Raw genomic sequence first — 18,675 nt, 5'->3', positions numbered from 1 at the left:
GTCCCCGTCAGCCGCACTCACACTGAGTGTCAGCATTTATTTCTTGCCAGTCTGGGGAGAGATGGATCTCACTGAATTTTGCCCTGTGTTTATTGCTAGTTATATTTCTCTGTGGATTGTCTGCTCTTTCTGCCCAGCTTTCTATTAGGATGTTAGTGATTTTCTTATTGACTTGTAAACGGTTTTATGTGTTTGTGGTGTACGTTTTCCCCAATTTGTCTTTTTCCTTTTGTTAATGATGTTTGGGGGTGCAGAGGTGTTTGACGTCGCACTGTGTGAGGCCTCCCCTACTTGCATGCCTGAAGCCGTTCTTGGCCCTGAGACCATCTGGTGAAGCAGGCGGGTGGCGAGGCTGGGGCCTGGAGCCCACTCCGCTGACTCGCCCGTGGGTGGTGGTTTCACCCTCCGATCTCACTTGTCTTCCTGGTGAGCCGTGCTGATACAGTGCCTCCCCTGTGTGGTCTTGGGTGTATTACGTGCTCAGCGCGCTGGCACGGAGGGCTCCCCACACAGCCCTTACCTCCTAAGGGTGCTGCCTCGTGCTGAGCCCTTCCCACTTGAGTGCGTCCGTTCTGGTAGCAGGTGTGAGAAGACTGGAGCTTCCTGTGAGTGTACCGGAGCCCCGCTCTGTGGGGACCACCCACCCTTCCACACCCTTGGCCCCTCCCACTGATCCAGGATGGCCTCTTTGGTGCCAGGGCTGCTCTGTTGCGCCGTGGCCAGCTCTCATTGTCCTCTGGTGTCTGGTGTGACCGGCAGGGTTCTGTCTGGGACAGTGAGTGACTCAGTGCCAGTCAGTGTTCGGAGAGTGCTTCCTGCTGCGTGACTCCTTGGGGGGTTGGTGGGAAAGTCCCCAGTCCCCTCCGTGAATACTGCAGCTGTACCTCACATGGCAGCTGCAGCCGTAACACCGCATGCTTTTGGTCCGTGCCAGAGACCTGTCTGTCCACTCACTCCATGTCAGAAGGCAGTGATTAAGGACAAGGAGTGCGGCTTCCCAGGATGCAGTGACTTGCCCCAGGAAGCCTTGCCGGGAAGTGGCCCCGCGTCCTGTGCAGAAGGAGGGGGTGTAAGGCAGGGAGCGTGGCGTCCCCCCAGGGTAAGCATGTCAGTGTCAGCAGTCACACTGGCAGTCGCTCCTTCACTTAATGAGAAGGTTTCGTCCCCCACTTGGAACGGCAGTGCCATGTCGCATGTGTGCCGCTGTTGGAATGACGGGCACTCCGGTGGGCGTACCACTGCATGGCCTGGTGCCCGCCAGGGGCCCTGTGCCTGGTACGAGCGTTTAGTCCTGTCCCGGGAGGTCCTGGAAGCACAGTCCTCTGTGACTGCCAGCCTCCCTGCAGATGGAGGTTAGGAGGCCACCACACACCTGTCCTGCCACCTGTCATCAGCAAGAGAACTGCGGAGGGCATTGCCAGTCTGCAGGGTGCAGAATGGTAGTGAGACGCCCCCTCCCCGTGGCCCCAGGAGACGGGGACCATCCTGAGAAGCAGACTTCCCGCTCCCGTCCCTGAGCCCAGTCAGCAGAGAGTCTTCGCTGTCTCGTTAGAGAAGCGCGAGGCGGGTTCCTTTCCCCTCTGGTTCCTCTGTCTTGTGATACGTTTGTTCTTCAAATCGAGTCTCAGTTGAATTGGGGTTGGGAGCAGCTTTTGCCCCTGAGCGCTCTGGCCCTGCTGCGCCACTCGGGACTGTGGGACTGGAGGGCACGAGGTGTCACGGGGTCCCATGCCCCCAGGCTCTGGGGCACCTCGTGCAGCGGTCTCAGCCCTAGCCATCACCTTGGAACGAGAGCTGCTCTCTGTGACAAGTGTGGACGGCAGTGGCTGGCGCTGGGCATTGGGTTTCTGAGCCTGTCCTCCTGGCAGCACCAGGCTCCTTGTCCTGCTCTGACTGATGACACGTGCAGACCCCAGAGCACTTTGAATAGGGGGTATTGAGTGTGGAGGTGGCGCCTGTCGCTCAAAGGAGCACTCAGGTGTGATGTGTCAAGTCAGAGGGCTGGGGCTCCCCTGGCGTGGGTGCCTCCCCCACCCTGAGCGGTGGCAGAGGCCAGCCCTGGAGGGCCTCCACCCAGAGCCCACAGCTGCAGCAGCTGAGAGCGGGCCCTCCCCTCCTCCCCTTTGGAGGCTGGGCTGTGGGAATGGCTTCTCAGGGCCTCCCAGGCTGCTAGCCGCATGGACCCAGCCTGAGAAGCCATCCTGTGGCCTCTAGGACCCGAGAGTCCTGAGCTCGGGGGATGAGGCATAGAATCCTTCCTCTGAGGACTGCGATTCATTTAGCAAACATGTTTTGAGCATCTTTTCCCAGCCAGGTGCTGTCCTGGGCGTTGAGAATAGAGCAGTAAAAAGGGAAAGGCTATCTCACCTGGCCTGCAGAAGCTGGCCTTCCGGTGGGGGACGCAGACAGAGGATCACGGAGTAGATATGAAGCTGAGATAATGGCCGGAGAGGGGAGCAGAGTGTGTTGGGGTGCCCCGCAGAGCAGGGACACCCCCCAAGGGGGTCCTGTCCAGCCAGCAGCTCGGAAAAGGCGCCCTTCATCTGCCATGGGAGGTTAAGTTGCAATAACCAGGTGCTTGTTTTGTTTTTTAATAAGTGGGAGGCCATGCCAAGAAGGTGGGATGAGTCATAACCAACAATAGCTGAAATGGAAAGTAGACATGAACAGGCTCCACATAAGCGCCCTGATTTGGTGCTGAAAGTGACGCTGTGATGCAAGATCTATTCCCTTTTATGGCTGAGAAAGTGGAGGCTGAGAGAAGCTCAGTCACTGACAGCTGACCCTGAGCGACACGGCTTTCAGCTGCGCAGGCCACTCCATGTAGATTTTGTTTCCGTAAATACACTGGGAGACTGGAGAGACTCTCTTATGACCCTGAAACAGCGGTGACACTAGGCTACCGTGAAGTGATCACATGGCTGCGGCTTCACTCTCAGTGCGTGAATCATTATGCCCGCGAGTAAACAGGGATTTCCTTCTCACGCTGTCTTCTGGATGTGTTGCGATACCTGTAACATCCACAGTGTTTTGTATCGCGTACGACAATATTGATGTAGGAGCTGACAGACGATTCGTCTTGGAAACAGACGACGTCAGGTTCCCGTCTGGATAAACACGCCGAGTGCCGGGACTGTCTTCTCTTCCTTATGATTTTATGATTTTCTCAATAGCATGTTCTTCTCTCCAGCTTGATTGTGAGAAGACAGCATGTAATACACACAAACTAAGTGTGAGTCGACTACTTGTTACCGGCAAAGCTTCAGTTAGCATAGGCTGTTAATAGTTAAGTTTTGGGGGCACCAAAAGCTCTGCGTGGGTTTTTGACCATGCAGGGTCAACGTCCCTGACCCCCACATTGTCAGAGGGTCAGCTGTACTCACGCCCTGCACTGGTGGTCTGACGTGACGTGGGTGCAGAGCTGGCATTGTGTTTGGTCCATTGCCTCTCCCCTGGCACAGGATGGGGAGCTGAGGATGTTTGTTGCATGGGTGACATTGGTTGAGTTGGGGATGAGCTGTTTGGTGCCCTGTATCTTGTGGTGGCATCAGCAGGCCGTACCAAGCCCGTGACGTGTAAGATCACTTGGCTGTAGACTCGTGATACAGTTGCTCTTGGGAGCCCAGGTACAGGGATGGGGGGGGGCGGATCTGTGGGCCCACATGCACATCAGTGACATTGCAAGGTGGAAAGCGGGCTCAGAAAGTCCTCGGATGCACTGCCCTTTCTAGGGCCTTCCCAAGAGGCCTGTACACAGCCAGGGCTGAGGTCTGGCTCGGATGCCCTGCCGGCCACGGCCCACACCATCTCCACCACGTTCTTGCCCGCGTCCTCTTTTCTCTCTCTGATGTTCACATCAGACTCCTTCCAGGCAGAGTTCTTGGAGTGCAGGGCAGTCGCTGCCCCTGACACCCCGTCCAGAACTAGCCTCTCCCTGGATGGGTGCCCATGACACTGGACATGAACTGAAAGTGACATGCTGGACTTGCAGTCTGGGACAGGAAGCAGCACGAGGTTTTCCTTGGGTCTCATTGGAGGCGCTGCCCATCTGAGTGGAGGAAGCACCAGGTGAGCCGGAGCACGGAGAGTGCCGCCTGCAGAGCCTCCCCTCAGTGTCTGCTGCTGTGTCATCACCAGTGAACAAAGCCACTGAGACTGCAGTGTCATGGTTTTTGAACTGTGGTCCACCAAGTCCGTCTACTTCAACCCCTGGTTTACAGGGAGGGAAACTGAGGCTAGAGAGGGAAAGGACCCCTCTGACCGGTGGAGCTGGCTTGTCCCATCTGTGTCCCATCTGACAAATCGTGCTTAACACAGAGCCAGGCCACAGCCGCGGTCACTCTTGGCCTGTGGTCCTCCACATTGTGTGGTGTGGACACACACTGCGTGGGTGGGCGGCGGGGGGAGTCACGTCCCCCTCCCTGGTGCCGCCAGCCCTGCCCCCTCCTTGGCGTGGGTGCTGGAGCGTGAGGAACTGCTGGTGGGGAGCTTAATGCTGGGGACTGCATTCCACAACCAACATAAATGAAATGGAATTTGTAAGAGAGCGTGTGAACGCTAAGTAAAATTGCTTCAGGAAATCTCAATTGATTCACACTCCTCCTACAATAGGTGTTGCAGAGCTTTTTATCAGGAGGTGGAAATTGCGAGAACATGGCTTGCTGGTGAGAAGTATAGAGCAGCTCCCCCACTGCCTCTGGCGACGTGTAGGTGGAAGAGGGGTGGGCAGGGAGGCGACCCAGGACGTCAGGCAGCCTGGGCTGCAGCAACTCACAGCTGTGCCTGGTGTGGGTCCAGGACAGGTGAGTGAAACCGACGGCACTTCCCTGCTGCCTGCGGGGCACCGGGACACCTACACGAGATGCTTTTGGGTCAGGAGGTCCTGTCCCCTCACGGGGCTGCTCTGAACCTAGTGACCTCAGAAATGAGCTCAGTGAACGGAGACATGCTGTATCAGTCCTAAGATAACCTGTAATGAGGCCGATGGAGATGGAGAATGAAGAATACAGAGCAGCAGAGAAGAAGGTGGTACGGGAAAACAGAGGAGGAAGGGTGGTGTCAGGTGTTGAACGGGTGAGCCGGGTGACCAGACACAGTGCGGCCACCAGCGGTCAGCGTGGCCACCGGCGGTCAGCACTGGCGGTCAGCACGGCAGGCAGAGGGGCGGAGGCCCCGAGAAAGCCGCCAAGCCCGAGCCCTCAGGTGCGGGCATCTACAGGGCCCTTCCTCATTCGCCTGTGAGGATAGCCATGTTCAGAGCATGGTAATTGGCGTTTATTACAACAAACCAGCTCATTAGGAAAGGTTAACATTTGTCATTGTCCTCAATTTGCTCTGAGTAGGGCGATGTCTGGTTTGTTTTGGAAACGTTTTCATCACGCACAGGCCGCAGCTCCTGAAGCTGCTGTTGGAAGGCCGAGGCTGCCCTCCGTGGAGGCCCCGCTGCTCCTCCTCCGACTGACCGCAGGGACCTTGGGGACAGCTGGTGTGAGTCTCCTTACCGGGAAGCCAGGCAGGAAATGCATTCGGTGACACTTTATTCAGGTGACAATATGGAAGCTAATGGAATTGCATTCCTTTAAAATTACCTCCCAGTCACTCATCATCAGCTGATGAACCAGCCTTTTACCCAATTACCTGGAGTTCTGACTCGGAGAACTTTTGTCACAAGAGCCTTTCCCCTCAAACCTGGCTTTGGACTGCATTATCGGGGCCTTTTCCACATGTTTGGATGTGGAGGGGGGGCGTGCTGTGAGCCACCTTCTCTCTGCTGCTGTCACTGTTGGGGGCCTGCAGAAACACGGGGGTCCTGGCTGCCGCCTCCATGAGCTGTTAGTGCCACGTGCTCCTGGTGTGTCCCTAGGAGCGTTCCTGGGCTGACAGGCCTGTGGAAGGGACCTTCTCAGGAGGACGGCCTGGGGCGTGGGCAGCGCAGGGCCTCTGCCTGCTCGCGCCTGGCCTGTGGGCGTGTTGTCATTCTTCCTTGCTCTGTCCTTCTGTTTCCCGTCTCATCTCATTGTAACCACAGCTCCCCTTCTCGAATCTTCATGCTCAGAAACCCCTGGGGCTCCCAATTTTCCAGACCATGTACTGCGACATTTAGCGCCCCTGGGACCCGGCCCACCCACCCTCTGCCACCTCCTGCGCCCCCAAGGTCAGCACCATGTAGGTCTGCATGCTTTTTCCATAAGCTGTTTGTAAGTGTGACTGACCAGCCATGTCCCTGCTTCTGAAACTACAGAATACCTTTCTTAAAAAATATTTTCCCAACTTTTTATTGGAGTATAACATCCATACGAAAAGTGCTCTGATCTAAGAGAACCACTCAGTTATAATAAAGCCAGCCCATTGGAGCACACCAGCCCCCGCGGCCCCTCACGCCTCTCAGCCACGGGCTCCGCTCGCCCCGCGGCGACCGCCCCTCTGGTGCCCACTGCACGCGGTGGTCGTGCCTGTTTCAGAACTTCATTCAAACGGCATCGTCCAGTGTGGAATGTTTTGTATTTGGTTTCTTTTGCTCAGGATCCTGTTGCTGCGTGCACTTCTGTTTTGTGAGTTTTCACTGCATTCCAGTTTTTCATTCTTCAGATTGGCACTCGAGTTTCTTCATTGCTTGGTGACTGAATAACGCTGCTGTGAACATTTGTTGTCTCTGGGGCACACATGCGTGATGTCTGAGCACACCTGGGAGCACCAGTGCTGGGATGCGGGCTGGGTAATGTGTTCACTTTTACAATCAGTGTCAATCAGTTTGCCAAGGTGGTGGCGACAGTTTGCATGCCAGCTGGCAGTGAGCCCAGCGTTCCTGGTGCTTCAAAGCCTCGCTCACTCTTAACACTGTCGTTTACTGAAGTGCGTGCTGTTCAAGAGCGAACTGCATTTCCCAGAGCGTTAACGAGGCCGAACCCTCTTTGTACGTTTATTGGCCATTCGGAGATAGGCCTTGGTGAAGCCCCTTTTAGATCCTCTGCCCCGTTTTTCTTTCTTCTGCCTTTTTCTTTGTGATTTGTAACAATTCTTTATACAGAGGGTGCCAAAAAAAAGTATACCCATTTTAAGAAAGGAAAAGTGTATTACAGTTGTAGTACTACTCAATATATACTGATAACAAAAGATGAACACAAGTCACATTTGACTCCTGCAGTTACAAGAGGTGCTCGAAGTGGTGACCATCAGCGTCCAGACACTTCAGCATGAGCAACGCTGGCCAAAGTGTCCACTTGTATTTTTGGCAGCCCCGGTGTGTTCTGGATGCCAGCTTTCCGTAAGGTATTTGTACTGCAGGTATCTTCTCAGTCTGTAGCAGTTTTTCACTGTCTCTGACAGAAGTGCTTAATTTTAAAGAGATCTAATTTATCCATTTTAAAATTCCTTTATGGTTATTATTCTTTGTGCGCTGTTTAAGAAACCTTCACCTACCCCAAGGTCACTGATGTATGTCTCAATGTTATCTCCTTTATTGTTTTGCTTTTTCATACTTACCCTCACCATGCGAAGCTCTGTTGTGTGGTGGCATGGTGTAAGCTCCGTGCCCCCATTTGGATGTCCGGTTCATGCAAAGCCATTTATTAAAAAGACTGTCCTTCCCCCGTGCTCCTCAGTGCTGCTGATGTCATAGATCCAATGGTCCCTGGAAGCATTGGTCTGTTGCTGGACTCTGTGTTGTTCCATCGGTCCGTGCCTCTTTTTGCCAAACCCACTGCCTCGATTACTGAGACTTCATATGTCTTGTGATTGGATAGAGGAGCCCGCCCTCCCGTCTGCCTGCAGATCACCTGGGCTGTTCTTGACCCTTCGCGTTTTCAACCAAGTGTAGAGCTCAGCCTGCCCATGTCCACCCGTAAACCCGATGAGCTTTGATTTTTTAAAGATTGTCCATTTTATGTAAGCATTTAAATTTGTGTCAAGTTGTTCAGTTTATCCTCTCAATTTTTAAATATTTTTATGGTCTGTAGTTATGTCTTTTTCAGTCTTTTTGTTTATTCTGTCCCTTGATTTGTCTCATTAATAGCATATCAATTTTATTAGTCATTTGAATGAACCAACTTTTGGCATTATTGATTCTGTATTGTATATAACGTTTCATTAATTTCTATTTTTATATTTATTATTTCCTTCTTTGGTTTAGGTTATTCTTGTTCTAATTTTTTGAGTTGCATATATAGATGATTGGTTTTTATCCTCTTTTTCTTCTTAATGTATGCATTTAAGGCTGTAAATTTAGATGCATACTTAGTTTTGATACATTGTATTTTTCTTATCATTTAGTTCAAAGTATCAGTTTCCATTGTGATTTTTATTTTGACCCTAGATTATTCTCAAATAAATTTTTTTTGCAAGTTTAATAAATCATCATGGTTTATTTAATGAGGTTATTTCTACATCAGATTATGGTTTAAAAGCAGTTATATGTGTGTGATATGAAGAGGATGATGTACAATCGATAAGGCTTAAACCTTTCTTCCATGGACTTTCTCCGTCTTCCTGCTTAGCAGTAAAACGTATTTTCAGGTTTATATAAACACATTCTTTACAACGGCCTTAACAGAAAGTTAGTATATAAATAGCACTGGGCATTGAGTAAATACGTCACAGGCTGGCAGGTTCAGTTGTGCAGGTGTGAATTGTAGTGTGAAGGAGTTTTTGAACCCTTAGGACTGGGTAATCTGCAGTGTTTCCAACCAGAATTCAGCTGCCTTAAGAGAGTATTTGGTTTCCTTCTTACTTCAACCTGCAAACTGATAAGCTCTGTTTATTTGACTAGCTGCCCAATCAGCATATTTCATGTTGTCCTTTTTTGTTTTTGCACTGACTTTCGGATTAGAAGCAATATGACTTGCGGACATGTGAAATCCAAACAAAGCTCTCCTATTTCTGTTCAGTTTCAATGCCTGTGCAAAATGCTTTCTTGAAAGTTGAAGGTCTTCAAGTCCACCTTGGGTATATTTAGCTTCAGCATACTGCTGACAGTGTAAGCGGCTGGTGCTTAGCCATCAGGACTCCTCTAAACAAAAGGCTGCTTAGCGTCGTCATGTTCGTTGATAGAAAGCTCTGTGTGTTCATGCCAGGAAAACTGTTCCAGAGACCCATTCAGCTCCCGAATGGCCCCCATGTTTCCCCTGGCTTTTCGAATGGCAGTTGGACGCTTTCTTGCAGCAGAGTTAGTTGGGTCTGCATGTAAAATCCGATCATATAGCTGTACAGCCTCATCGTGTCTTTCCATGGCTTCCAGTCTCATGCTGGTTAGTCACTTGACTCTGATTACCAGGGACCTGTCTTCTCAACTCTCGAAGTCAGAACAACGCCAAGTCATCCTGACCATCGTCACCTGTTCATATAGGATCCAAATATCACCTCCAAGCCTAGAAGCATATTCATTCATTAATTCCTCTCCGACTTTCACAATTTGCTCACTATTTTGTGAATTTTCTTCTCTCCATTTTCTCATTTTATCTTACATTTCTTCCCAAGTGACATTGTAAAGCTCCGAGACCTTCGCCATCTTCTCAGAACCTAGAGGCAGCTGGCTCAAATAAATGTCTTAATTTTCAAACTTTTTGTGGTTTTCTATCAAATTTTTGATTTATGGCTTAATTTCCTTATGTTCAGAGACTATCGTCTGAATGATAGCAGCCCTTTGAAATTCGCTGAGACTTGCTTTGTGACTGTGGAAAGCCAGTTTGGTAAGCGGCCGCGCACACTTGGATCGTGTGTGTTCTGCAGTCAGTGGGCGCAGCGCTGTCCAAGTGCCTATTAGTCGTCGGTGTCACTGCTCAGATTTCCTGTGTCCTTGGTGGCACTGATCTCTTTCTCCCAGATCCTGAGAGAGTTGACATTTCCCAGTTTGGTTGTGCATTTGTCTGTTTCTCCTTTTAATTTTGTCAATTATTGCAGTATATCTTTGGATGCTATCTTATTAGGCCCATATACATTGAAAATTGTCTTCCTGGTCAATTTAGTCTCTTATTATTATGCAGTATTTTTTAACTCTGTGAATTCTTTTGATCTTTAAATCTCCTTTGTGTGATATCAATATAGATATATTAGCTTCCCTTTTTTAGCTTTTAATGCCTTTTACTTTTTTTCATTTTAAAACTTTCATTTTTTATTATAGATGTATCTCATATTCAGGTTAGAGATAGAACTTGTATTTTTATTCAATCTGAAAATCTTTGTGTTTTTAGTTGAAATATCTAATTTAGTTGCATTTAATGCAATTAGTGACAGGTTTGCATTAAAATAACCCATCTTACTGTTTGCCTTCTGCCTGCCTTCTCTTTTTTTTCCCTTTTTATACTTTGTTGTAGAATAAACCATTCCCATCCTATTCTTTTGCAGTTTTATATACACTTTTATGTGATTTTTTTAAAATAGTTATTTTGGTGATTGTAACATAGCCTCTTTAATTAAAATCTAATAAAAATTAGTGCTTCTCTCTCTCTCCCAGACGATTCAAGGGCCTTAAACACCTTGCATTCATTTCCCTTTTGCTCCATGTACAGGCTGTCACACACACAAACGCACACAAGCACACATGCACATACCCTCAGATTTGAAGATATTTTTGTTACTGTTGTTTTGATACGTTCATTTATAGTTACCCATATTTACTGCCCTTCTTATTGCTCTTCACTACCACCGGTGTCTCTCAGTGTCCACATGGGGTCATTTTTCTCCTGCCTGCAGAATACTCGTTAGTATTTCCTTTGGTGTGGATTTCATGCCGAGGAATTATTTTAGTTTTTCTTGGTGTGAAATGTATTAAAATTTTAATTTTGAAGAATACTTTTGCTGGGCATAAAATTCTAGGTTGGCAGCTGCCCATTCACACCCTCTGAATTTATCCTTCCACTTTCTTCTGACTTCCGTTGTTTCTGGACAGAAACAGCTGTCAGCTCAATCACATCCTCCTCCTCCCCTCCCCTCCCCTCCTCTCCCCTCTAGCAGTCCTCATTGTTTTTTTGCGGGGTTTTTTTTTTTGAGGAGGGTTATATAAACATTCTTTTATACCTAAAATTATTTTTTCATTAATAAACTTTGATTTTGGAATAATTTAGGTTTACAGAAAAATTGAGAAGATGGTCTAGAGCTCCCATATTATTGTCCCCACCCCATAGCTTCGCCTAATAGGAACATCTTGCATTACTGTGGTACATTTGTTACAATTCATGAACCAATATTGACATGTTATTATTAACTAAGGTCCAGTTGTTTAAATTAAGGTTTGCTCTTGTACAGTTCTATGGGTTTTGACAAATACATAATGCTATGTCTGCCTCAACCATTGCAGTATCTTACACGACATGTATGTGTGACTCCTTCCATCTTCTGGAAGGGATTTTAGAGAATGGGTATAATTTCTTGCTTCAATATTTGGTAGAATTCACCGTGAAACCATCTGAATCTGGTGCTTTCTTTTTAGGAAGGTTATTAATTATTCATTTCTTTAATAGACGTAGGCCTGCTCAGATAGTGTGTCCGTGGATCAGCAGTGAAGCCTCCTTTCTCGCTTCTGATATTAGTGGTTTGTGTGCTTTTGCTGTCGCTCTCCGTTAGCCTGCTAGGGGTTTATCAATTTTGTTGATCTTTTCAAATAACCAGTTTTTAGTTTTATTGATTTCTCATTTTCAGGTTCATTGGTTTCTGTTCTAATTGTTATAATGTATTCTTTTCTGCCTGCTTTAGGGTGCGCTGCGCTTCTTTCTTTAGTTCTTTAGGATGGGAGCTTCCATGACTGGTTTTAGTTCTCTCCTTTCCTAAAATACAAGTTCAATGCTATAAATTTCTCTCTAAGCCCTGCTTTTGCTACATCCCACATATTTTGATGTTTTATTTCTTATTTTCATTTCATTAAAAATATGTTAAGTTTCTCTTAAGACTTCTTTTGTGACCCATCTGTTATTTGGAAGTGTTGTTTAATTTCCAGATAGTTTGGATTTTGCAGCTATCTTTCTTTCACTGATTTCCAGTTTAATTCCAATGTGCTCTGAGCACTTACTTTGAGTCATTTTTGTTTTAAGTATGTTCAGGTGTGTTGTGTGGCCCCTAATGTGGTCTGTCTTAGTGAGTGTTCCATGAGAGCTTGAAAGAATGTATAGCCTGCTGCAGCTGCTGAAGTGTTCATTAATGTCAATTAGATCTAGTTGATGGACAGCGCTCTTTGGTTCAACTGTATCTTTATTGATTGTCTGCCTGTTGGGTCTGTCAGTTACTGATAGAGGCGTGTGGAAGTCGCCAGCTACACTGGGGGACCCACCTACATCCCCTCATAGTTCTACCAGTTTTGCCTTACGTGTTTTGACCGTCTGTTGTTAGGTGCATACATGTTAAGGACCATTGTATCTTCTTGGGATTATCGACCCTTATCATTATGTAAGGTCCCTCTTTACCTCACTATCCATCTGGTCCTAAAGTGTGCTTTGCCCGAGATTAATAAAGCTACCCCAGCTTTCTTTTGATTGAGGTTAGCATGGCATAGCTTTCTTTATTTTTTAACTTTTAAGGCTGTTTTTGTATTTAAAATGGTTACTTACAGACAACATATAATTGGATCTTTTTTTAAAAAATCCACTTTGACAGTCTCTTTTAATAGGCACTTTCAGATTATTCACATTCACAATGATTATTTATTTATTTTTAAAAGATTTTTTTATTGGGGAATTGGGGGATGGGAACAGCGGTGGGGAATTGGGGGAAGGGGAACAGACAAGTTGCTGTCGTTTTGTTCTTCAGTCTAGTTGTGGAGGACGTTGCTTCACTGGCCCAAGTTGACACCGTCATTGCACTCTTTCCGGGCGAGGCAGATCAGTCGCCAGCTTCTGGACTGCCGCTCAAGGCAGCTGCTGGCCGCTCCCGCTGGCTGCTGGCTACATACAGTAGCCCATGGCAATCCACTGCCACAGGGGCTTGCAGCCTACGCCGTCGCCGGTGACTCACGGCAGCCCAGCTCCAGGTTGAGCTGTTGTTCAGCATCTTAGCTGTGGAGGGCAGTGTCACTGGCCCTCATATGTGGGATCCGAACCGGGACCCTCTGGCGTCCCAAGCCAGTTCTTAACCATCGCACCACTCGGCTGGCCCTCAAAATGATTATTGATATAGTTTTAGTGTCTGATGTTTGTTTCCCTTTTCTATTTGGGCACTTACTCCTTGTTTCTTTTTTTTCTTTTTATCTGTTTATTTGGTTTTAATTGAGCATCTTATATAATTTCATTTCATCTCTCTCATGAATTATAACTGATATGCAGGGTGATTCCCCCCCTCGGGCTTCTTCTGGAGTTTCTCTGTCTTTGATTTTCTGAAGGGCGAGTAGGATGCGCCTGGGGCAGCGTTTTTGGTGTTTATCTATCTTGATATTCTCTGAGCTTCCTGAATCTGTGGTTTGATGACTGTCATTAGTTTAAAAACTCTCAGCCATTGTTACTTCAAATATCTCCTCTGCTCCAGCCTCACTTTCTTTTTCTTTTGATGTTCTTGTTACGCATATCTTACCCCTTTTGTGATTGTCCCACTATTCTTAGATCTTCTGTTGTTTTTTTCCCTTTTTCTGTTTACATTTCCATTTGGGAAGTTTCTATTGATATATCTTTTTGTCTTTGTTTTCTCTTTTATTCATTTATGCTCTTGTCTTATTTTTGTTTTTAGGCTGTTTGTATGTGTTGTTTCGTTCTTATTATTTTTAAATTGGTTAGTTAGCTCATTGATTTTCACCTCTTAGGTTTTCTAATATAAACACTAAATTTGAGTTTCCTTCTAAGTTCTTTCTTCTGGCATTACAGTAGGTATTATCCTAAGTCGCCTGGGACAGTGTTTTGTAAATACCTTTTAGATAAAAAAAGATATTTAACAATGCTATCAGAATTTTCATCTCTCAATCTATCAATTACTATTAGAGATATATTAAAATTTTACTATTTTTATCAGTGTTTGCTTTATGTATTTTGCATTCTTATAAGTTTAAAACTCATATATAGTCCTGATAAATTAATTGAACCTTTTCTCGTCATATGATAGGTGCTTTACCTGTGGTAAAACTTTTTGCCCTTATTTTGTCAGATATTAGGATTGCTGCGGCTTTATTTTAATGTTTTTCTTTATTCTTTACTTTGAGTCTCTGTGGTCATGTTTCCTGTAAATGGTCTGGAGCTGGTACTTGTTTTTCTTTGTACAATATGATCATCCTTGTTATTAGAAAGTGTTGTCTATTTATATTGTTTATTCTTCTGATTTATTTCATTTAATTTCTTCCATCTTATTTAATACTTTTTATTAGTCTCATTTTTTTGTTATTTTCTCCTCTTCTTGTCTCCTTTGGAATGTATTGGAACTTTTATTCATGTTTCTTTTTATCTCTCTTTCATTTTTTTCTCTATTTTTTTCTCTTCTTTTAGTTGTTTCCGTGTTCATTTAAGTAGTGGATGGTTAATGATATCTTTAACCCCCTCTGGAACAATTTAAGGCTCCAGGCTTCCCTTAAATGTTTTTATTACATTTTAGTTCTTTTATCCTGAATTTCTATTTTTAATTTGTATGTTTCCAATAGATACTACATTCAATGGATGATATGATATATATCACAAAACGTAAAAGTATAGAGTATGCAGTGAGAAGCACAATGTCTTCCTACCCTGCCTGCCAGCCATCTCCGTAGTCACTGCCAGGAGCCTGGGGGCAACCGGGCTTCTTGCTTTTCCTTCCAGAGGCCATGCGTGTGCACTGTGTGCATTTGTGTTCCTACGAGGTCTGACAATTAAGGTTGTGAACTCGCCACCATGCGCTTACATTGGCAGCACTGTACAAAACAGCTCGGTAAGGCTTTATAACCTTGGTGTATCAGTGTCTCACAGCTGTGTTCATGTCGACCTGTGGCAGTGTCTTGCTGAGTGGCGTTCATTATTGTGAGTTTTTGTGTGCCGTCGCGAGAATGTCTGAGCTTGATTAGAGCAATGAACAAACATTAAATTTCTTGTTAAACTCAGGAAGAGTGGCAGTGAAATCAGGGACATGTGAGTCCAAGTTCATGGGGATAATGCCATGAAGAAAACGGCAGTGTACAGATGGATTAAATGTTTTTCTGAGGGGAGAGAACACATCACTGATGAAGAGAGGTCAAGGCGGCCAATAATGAGCAGAACTGATGAAAATATTGCAAAAATTCATCGAATTGTGCATCAAAATCATTGGCTGACTGTGACAAGCATAGCAGACCAAGTAAACATCGATAGAGAAACGGTTAGGAAAATCTTAACTGAAAATCTTGGCATGAGAAAGGTGGGTGCAAAAATGGTCCCTAAGAAGCTCACTGAAGAACAAAAGCAAAGGCGAGTCGAAGTTTGCCAAGACCTTTTGGAGAAGCAAGACGATGTTTTGGGCCGTGTTATCACTGGTGATGAAACATGGATATACCAATACAACCCTGAAACAAAGCGTCAGAGTGCACAATGGAAGTCAGACAATTCTCCACGACGAAAAAGTTCCGTCATTCCAAATCAAGAGGCAAAATGATATCAGAGGGATTATTCATTATGAATTTGTACCAACTAGACAAACAGTTAGCCAAGGTTACTACTTGGAAGTGCTGAAAAGGCTGCATGAAAAAGTTAGATGACCTGAACTTTTCACCAACAATCCATGGCTCTTGCCTCACGACAATGCACCAGCTCACACGGCACTGTCTGTGAGGCAGTTTTTAGACAGTAAACAAATAACTGTATTGGAACACCCTCCCTGTTCACCTGATCTGGCCCCAAATGACTTCTTTCTTTACCGGAAGATAAAGGAAATACTGAAAGGAAGACATTTTGATGGCATTCAGGACATCAAGGGTAACATGACGACAGCTCTGATGGCCATTCCAGGAAAAGAGTTCCAAAATTGCTTTGAAGGGTGGACTAGGCGCTGGCGTCAGTGCATAGCTTCCCAAGGGGAGTCCTTCGAAGGTGACCGTAGCGATATTCAGTAATGAGGTCTGTGGCACTTTTTCTAGGATGAGTTCGCGAACTTAATGGTCAGACTTCCTTCTGTGTATCTTGTAGGTATTTAAACACAGTTGGCCCTTGAACAACTGGGCTGTGTGGTTCCCGTGGTGTTGGCGCAGCCCACAGCTTTTCAGAACGTGAGGAGTTAGGCACGTTGGGGTCTTACAAAGGCGTCGTTGTTTAGAGAGCACGTGCGTGTGGCGCTACTTGTTTTCCTTTCTCGTTTCTCAGACCTGTGCTCCACGGTCAGTTGCTTCGTCATGACGTGCACCCTGCATCTTCTCTCTAGTGAGCCTGCGATGCTAGTGAGCGACTGGCCTGTTTCCTCTGAGCACCTTGAACTCCACCGTGCCCAGACTCGCTGCTGCGGACATGCCGGCATGCCACTGCCCGTCCACTTGTTTTTCCTGTGAGGGGTCTGCTGGTTGATTGTGTCCACGGTGTCCCAGGTGCCCTGCTGTTTCTCTGGAGTGTGTCTAGGTGTGATGGTTTCTGAATCAGAGAGTGGGTATTTTTAATCAATTCTGGAAATTATCACTCATTATTTCCTTGATTGTTGCCCCTTCCTGCCTTTTTACTCTTTTCCATAGTTTTCCTAGAAACCTACTAGACCTTCCCATCCTGCTTGTGTCTCTCAACCTTGTTGACTGAGCTCAAAAGAGTAAGGAGGCTTTGGCTAGAAATAGATGACCAAGGTTTAGTCAAGGGTCTTAGAAACGTGTGTGTTTGGGATGGTCATCCGCCTGTCCACTGGGTCTGCTCTCGGGCTGCGGTCATTGGCCGGCCGTGCCCGTCCTCCTGTGAGGCATCGGACGAGCAACTGTGACCTCCGTGCCTCAGTTTCTCCCCCAGGAGACCGTCCTGGATCTGATATTAACTCTTTCCCACCTTTGCAAGATTGTCCTTTTCTCCACTACTTCTTAGCACCACTGAGGCACTTGACTCCCTAACTTCTGTAAAAGAAAAAAGGGGCATTTATTGCCAAAGCCCTGTGTCGTCTCTGCCATCCTCCGGTTCTGGGCTCATCCTCGGCATATCCCAGAGCTTCCAGAAGACCCTGTCCTTGGTCCTGGCCTGGCTGCATCACAAGCCTGCCAGAGCTCAGGGTCAGACAAGCACGTGGGACAGGAAGATGGGGCAGGTGGACAGGGCCTTGAGCCATCCATCCTGCTGTCCTCATCGGCAGTCCAGAGGTGTTGCCAGGCTGGACTCTCGGCTGCCCACTCCAGAGAGTGGTTCCACCCTTGTCCCCGAGCCAGGCATTGGCTGGGAGACTAGGATCCATGGGCATGCTGGCTGCTGGCCCCCAGGATGTGGACAGACCCTCTGCCGCCCGGCCGGCTGACCAGCCCCTGGCCGGGGCAGGGTCTCGGCTGCTGCGTCCACTCTGTGGCTCCTCTGGGTGAGCAGCCCCGTGCAGCCAGGCCTATGGGTCAGGGCATCCTCCTTTGCTTCTCCACCCGAAGTCCTCAGCTCATTTCTTCATGCAGGGTGCTATTCCCACACTCTTTGAGTTGTCGTTAATTACGTGACAAGCAGTGCGATTGCTCATGGTCGGCCAGGGAGAGGCAGGCACTCACTGGAGAACGCCGCCTGGGCTGTGCTTCTCTGGGCGAGCCTCCTTGGCTTCTGCGGCAGCCTCGGCGTCTGGTGTTCAGCGATTAGTCGCCGGCACTTGCTCAAGTGGAAATGAAGTGAACTTTTCCACAAGTGGAATCAGTCATTAAAAAGCCGTTATCTAATCAAAGCAGCACAGTGCCTGCTCTTTCACTACTAATGACAAAACAATTTCTCTAAAAGGTACAAACAACAAACTTTCAATTTTACATTTTCCTCTCTGCTGCCACTGCTGCCTGCGGATGTAAGAGGAGAAGCTAGTGCAAGGCAGCGCCGAGATTTATTGGCCAATAAAGAAGGCGACTGCAGCTTGTTTATGAGAGGAAGCCCCCTCCCTGGCTCGGCTACGGTCCGGTAGTGAGAACTTGGTAACCAGCTCGAAACCATAAAAGTCAATGGGAAGATAGAGGATTTCAATAAAATTATGACACTCAATAAGCCTTCCTGTGGAAACAAATTTTCCACGGATATGTGACCAGTTCCAGCTGGATTTGTAACTTTAATTTCTCACTTATTGAATTTTTTGTCATCAACTAATTATGAAGTCCATGTTGGGCGACTGAGTCTGAAGCGCACGACGGAGGCGAGCTCGGCGGCAAGGGCCTGATGGGGGTTGGGGGGACGCAGGGCTCCTGCAGGCCCTGCAGCCTCCTCCAGGCTCACCTGACAGGAGGGACCTGGGCGGGGCTATGGGGGCAGCGTCCAGCTCCATCCCTCGCCGGGGACACATTCAGGCCTCAGCTCATGCCAGCATCAACCGAGAAACCACCCAGCCGGGGGCACCCTGGCCCTACCCCTGGGGGGTGGTGCCCGGGCCCTCGCCCCCCGGGTCTGCGTTTGCCTGAGCCAGGGCTGATGCGGCTGGCCAGCTGGGGCTGCGAGGGGCTGGACCTGCCTTTCCCAGCAGCTGTCCCAGGACGCGTCTGCTGGAAGGGGGGTGCCCGTCAGTACGTAGAGGCCTGTTTGCCCACACTGATGCAGTTGTGTGTGGACCTCACCTGCAGAGCAGCGGCTGGACACTTTTCCCTGGTGATGTCCTCATAGCTGCCCTCCGAGATGGGCGGATTACCCACCAGGAAGCCGG

At 47.6% G+C, this 18,675-nt stretch overlaps 1 protein-coding gene and 1 pseudogene across 1 annotated transcript in view; one reads left to right on the top strand and one right to left on the bottom strand.

Moving 5' to 3' along the window:
• Nucleotides 1–18,675, top strand: part of MAD1L1 (mitotic arrest deficient 1 like 1) — a 264,103-nt gene that overhangs the window by 156,761 nt on the left and 88,667 nt on the right. The window lies entirely within an intron of this gene.
• On the bottom strand, nt 8,652–9,502 carry LOC109380215 (ER membrane protein complex subunit 2 pseudogene; annotated as a pseudogene).

This window comes from Hipposideros armiger, unplaced genomic scaffold, assembly GCF_001890085.2.
Source record: "Hipposideros armiger isolate ML-2016 unplaced genomic scaffold, ASM189008v1 scaffold_33, whole genome shotgun sequence".
Taxonomy (NCBI): domain Eukaryota; kingdom Metazoa; phylum Chordata; class Mammalia; order Chiroptera; family Hipposideridae; genus Hipposideros; species Hipposideros armiger.
Note: the sequence above shows the minus strand (reverse complement) of the source record. Positions and strands in the feature narration are given on the sequence as shown.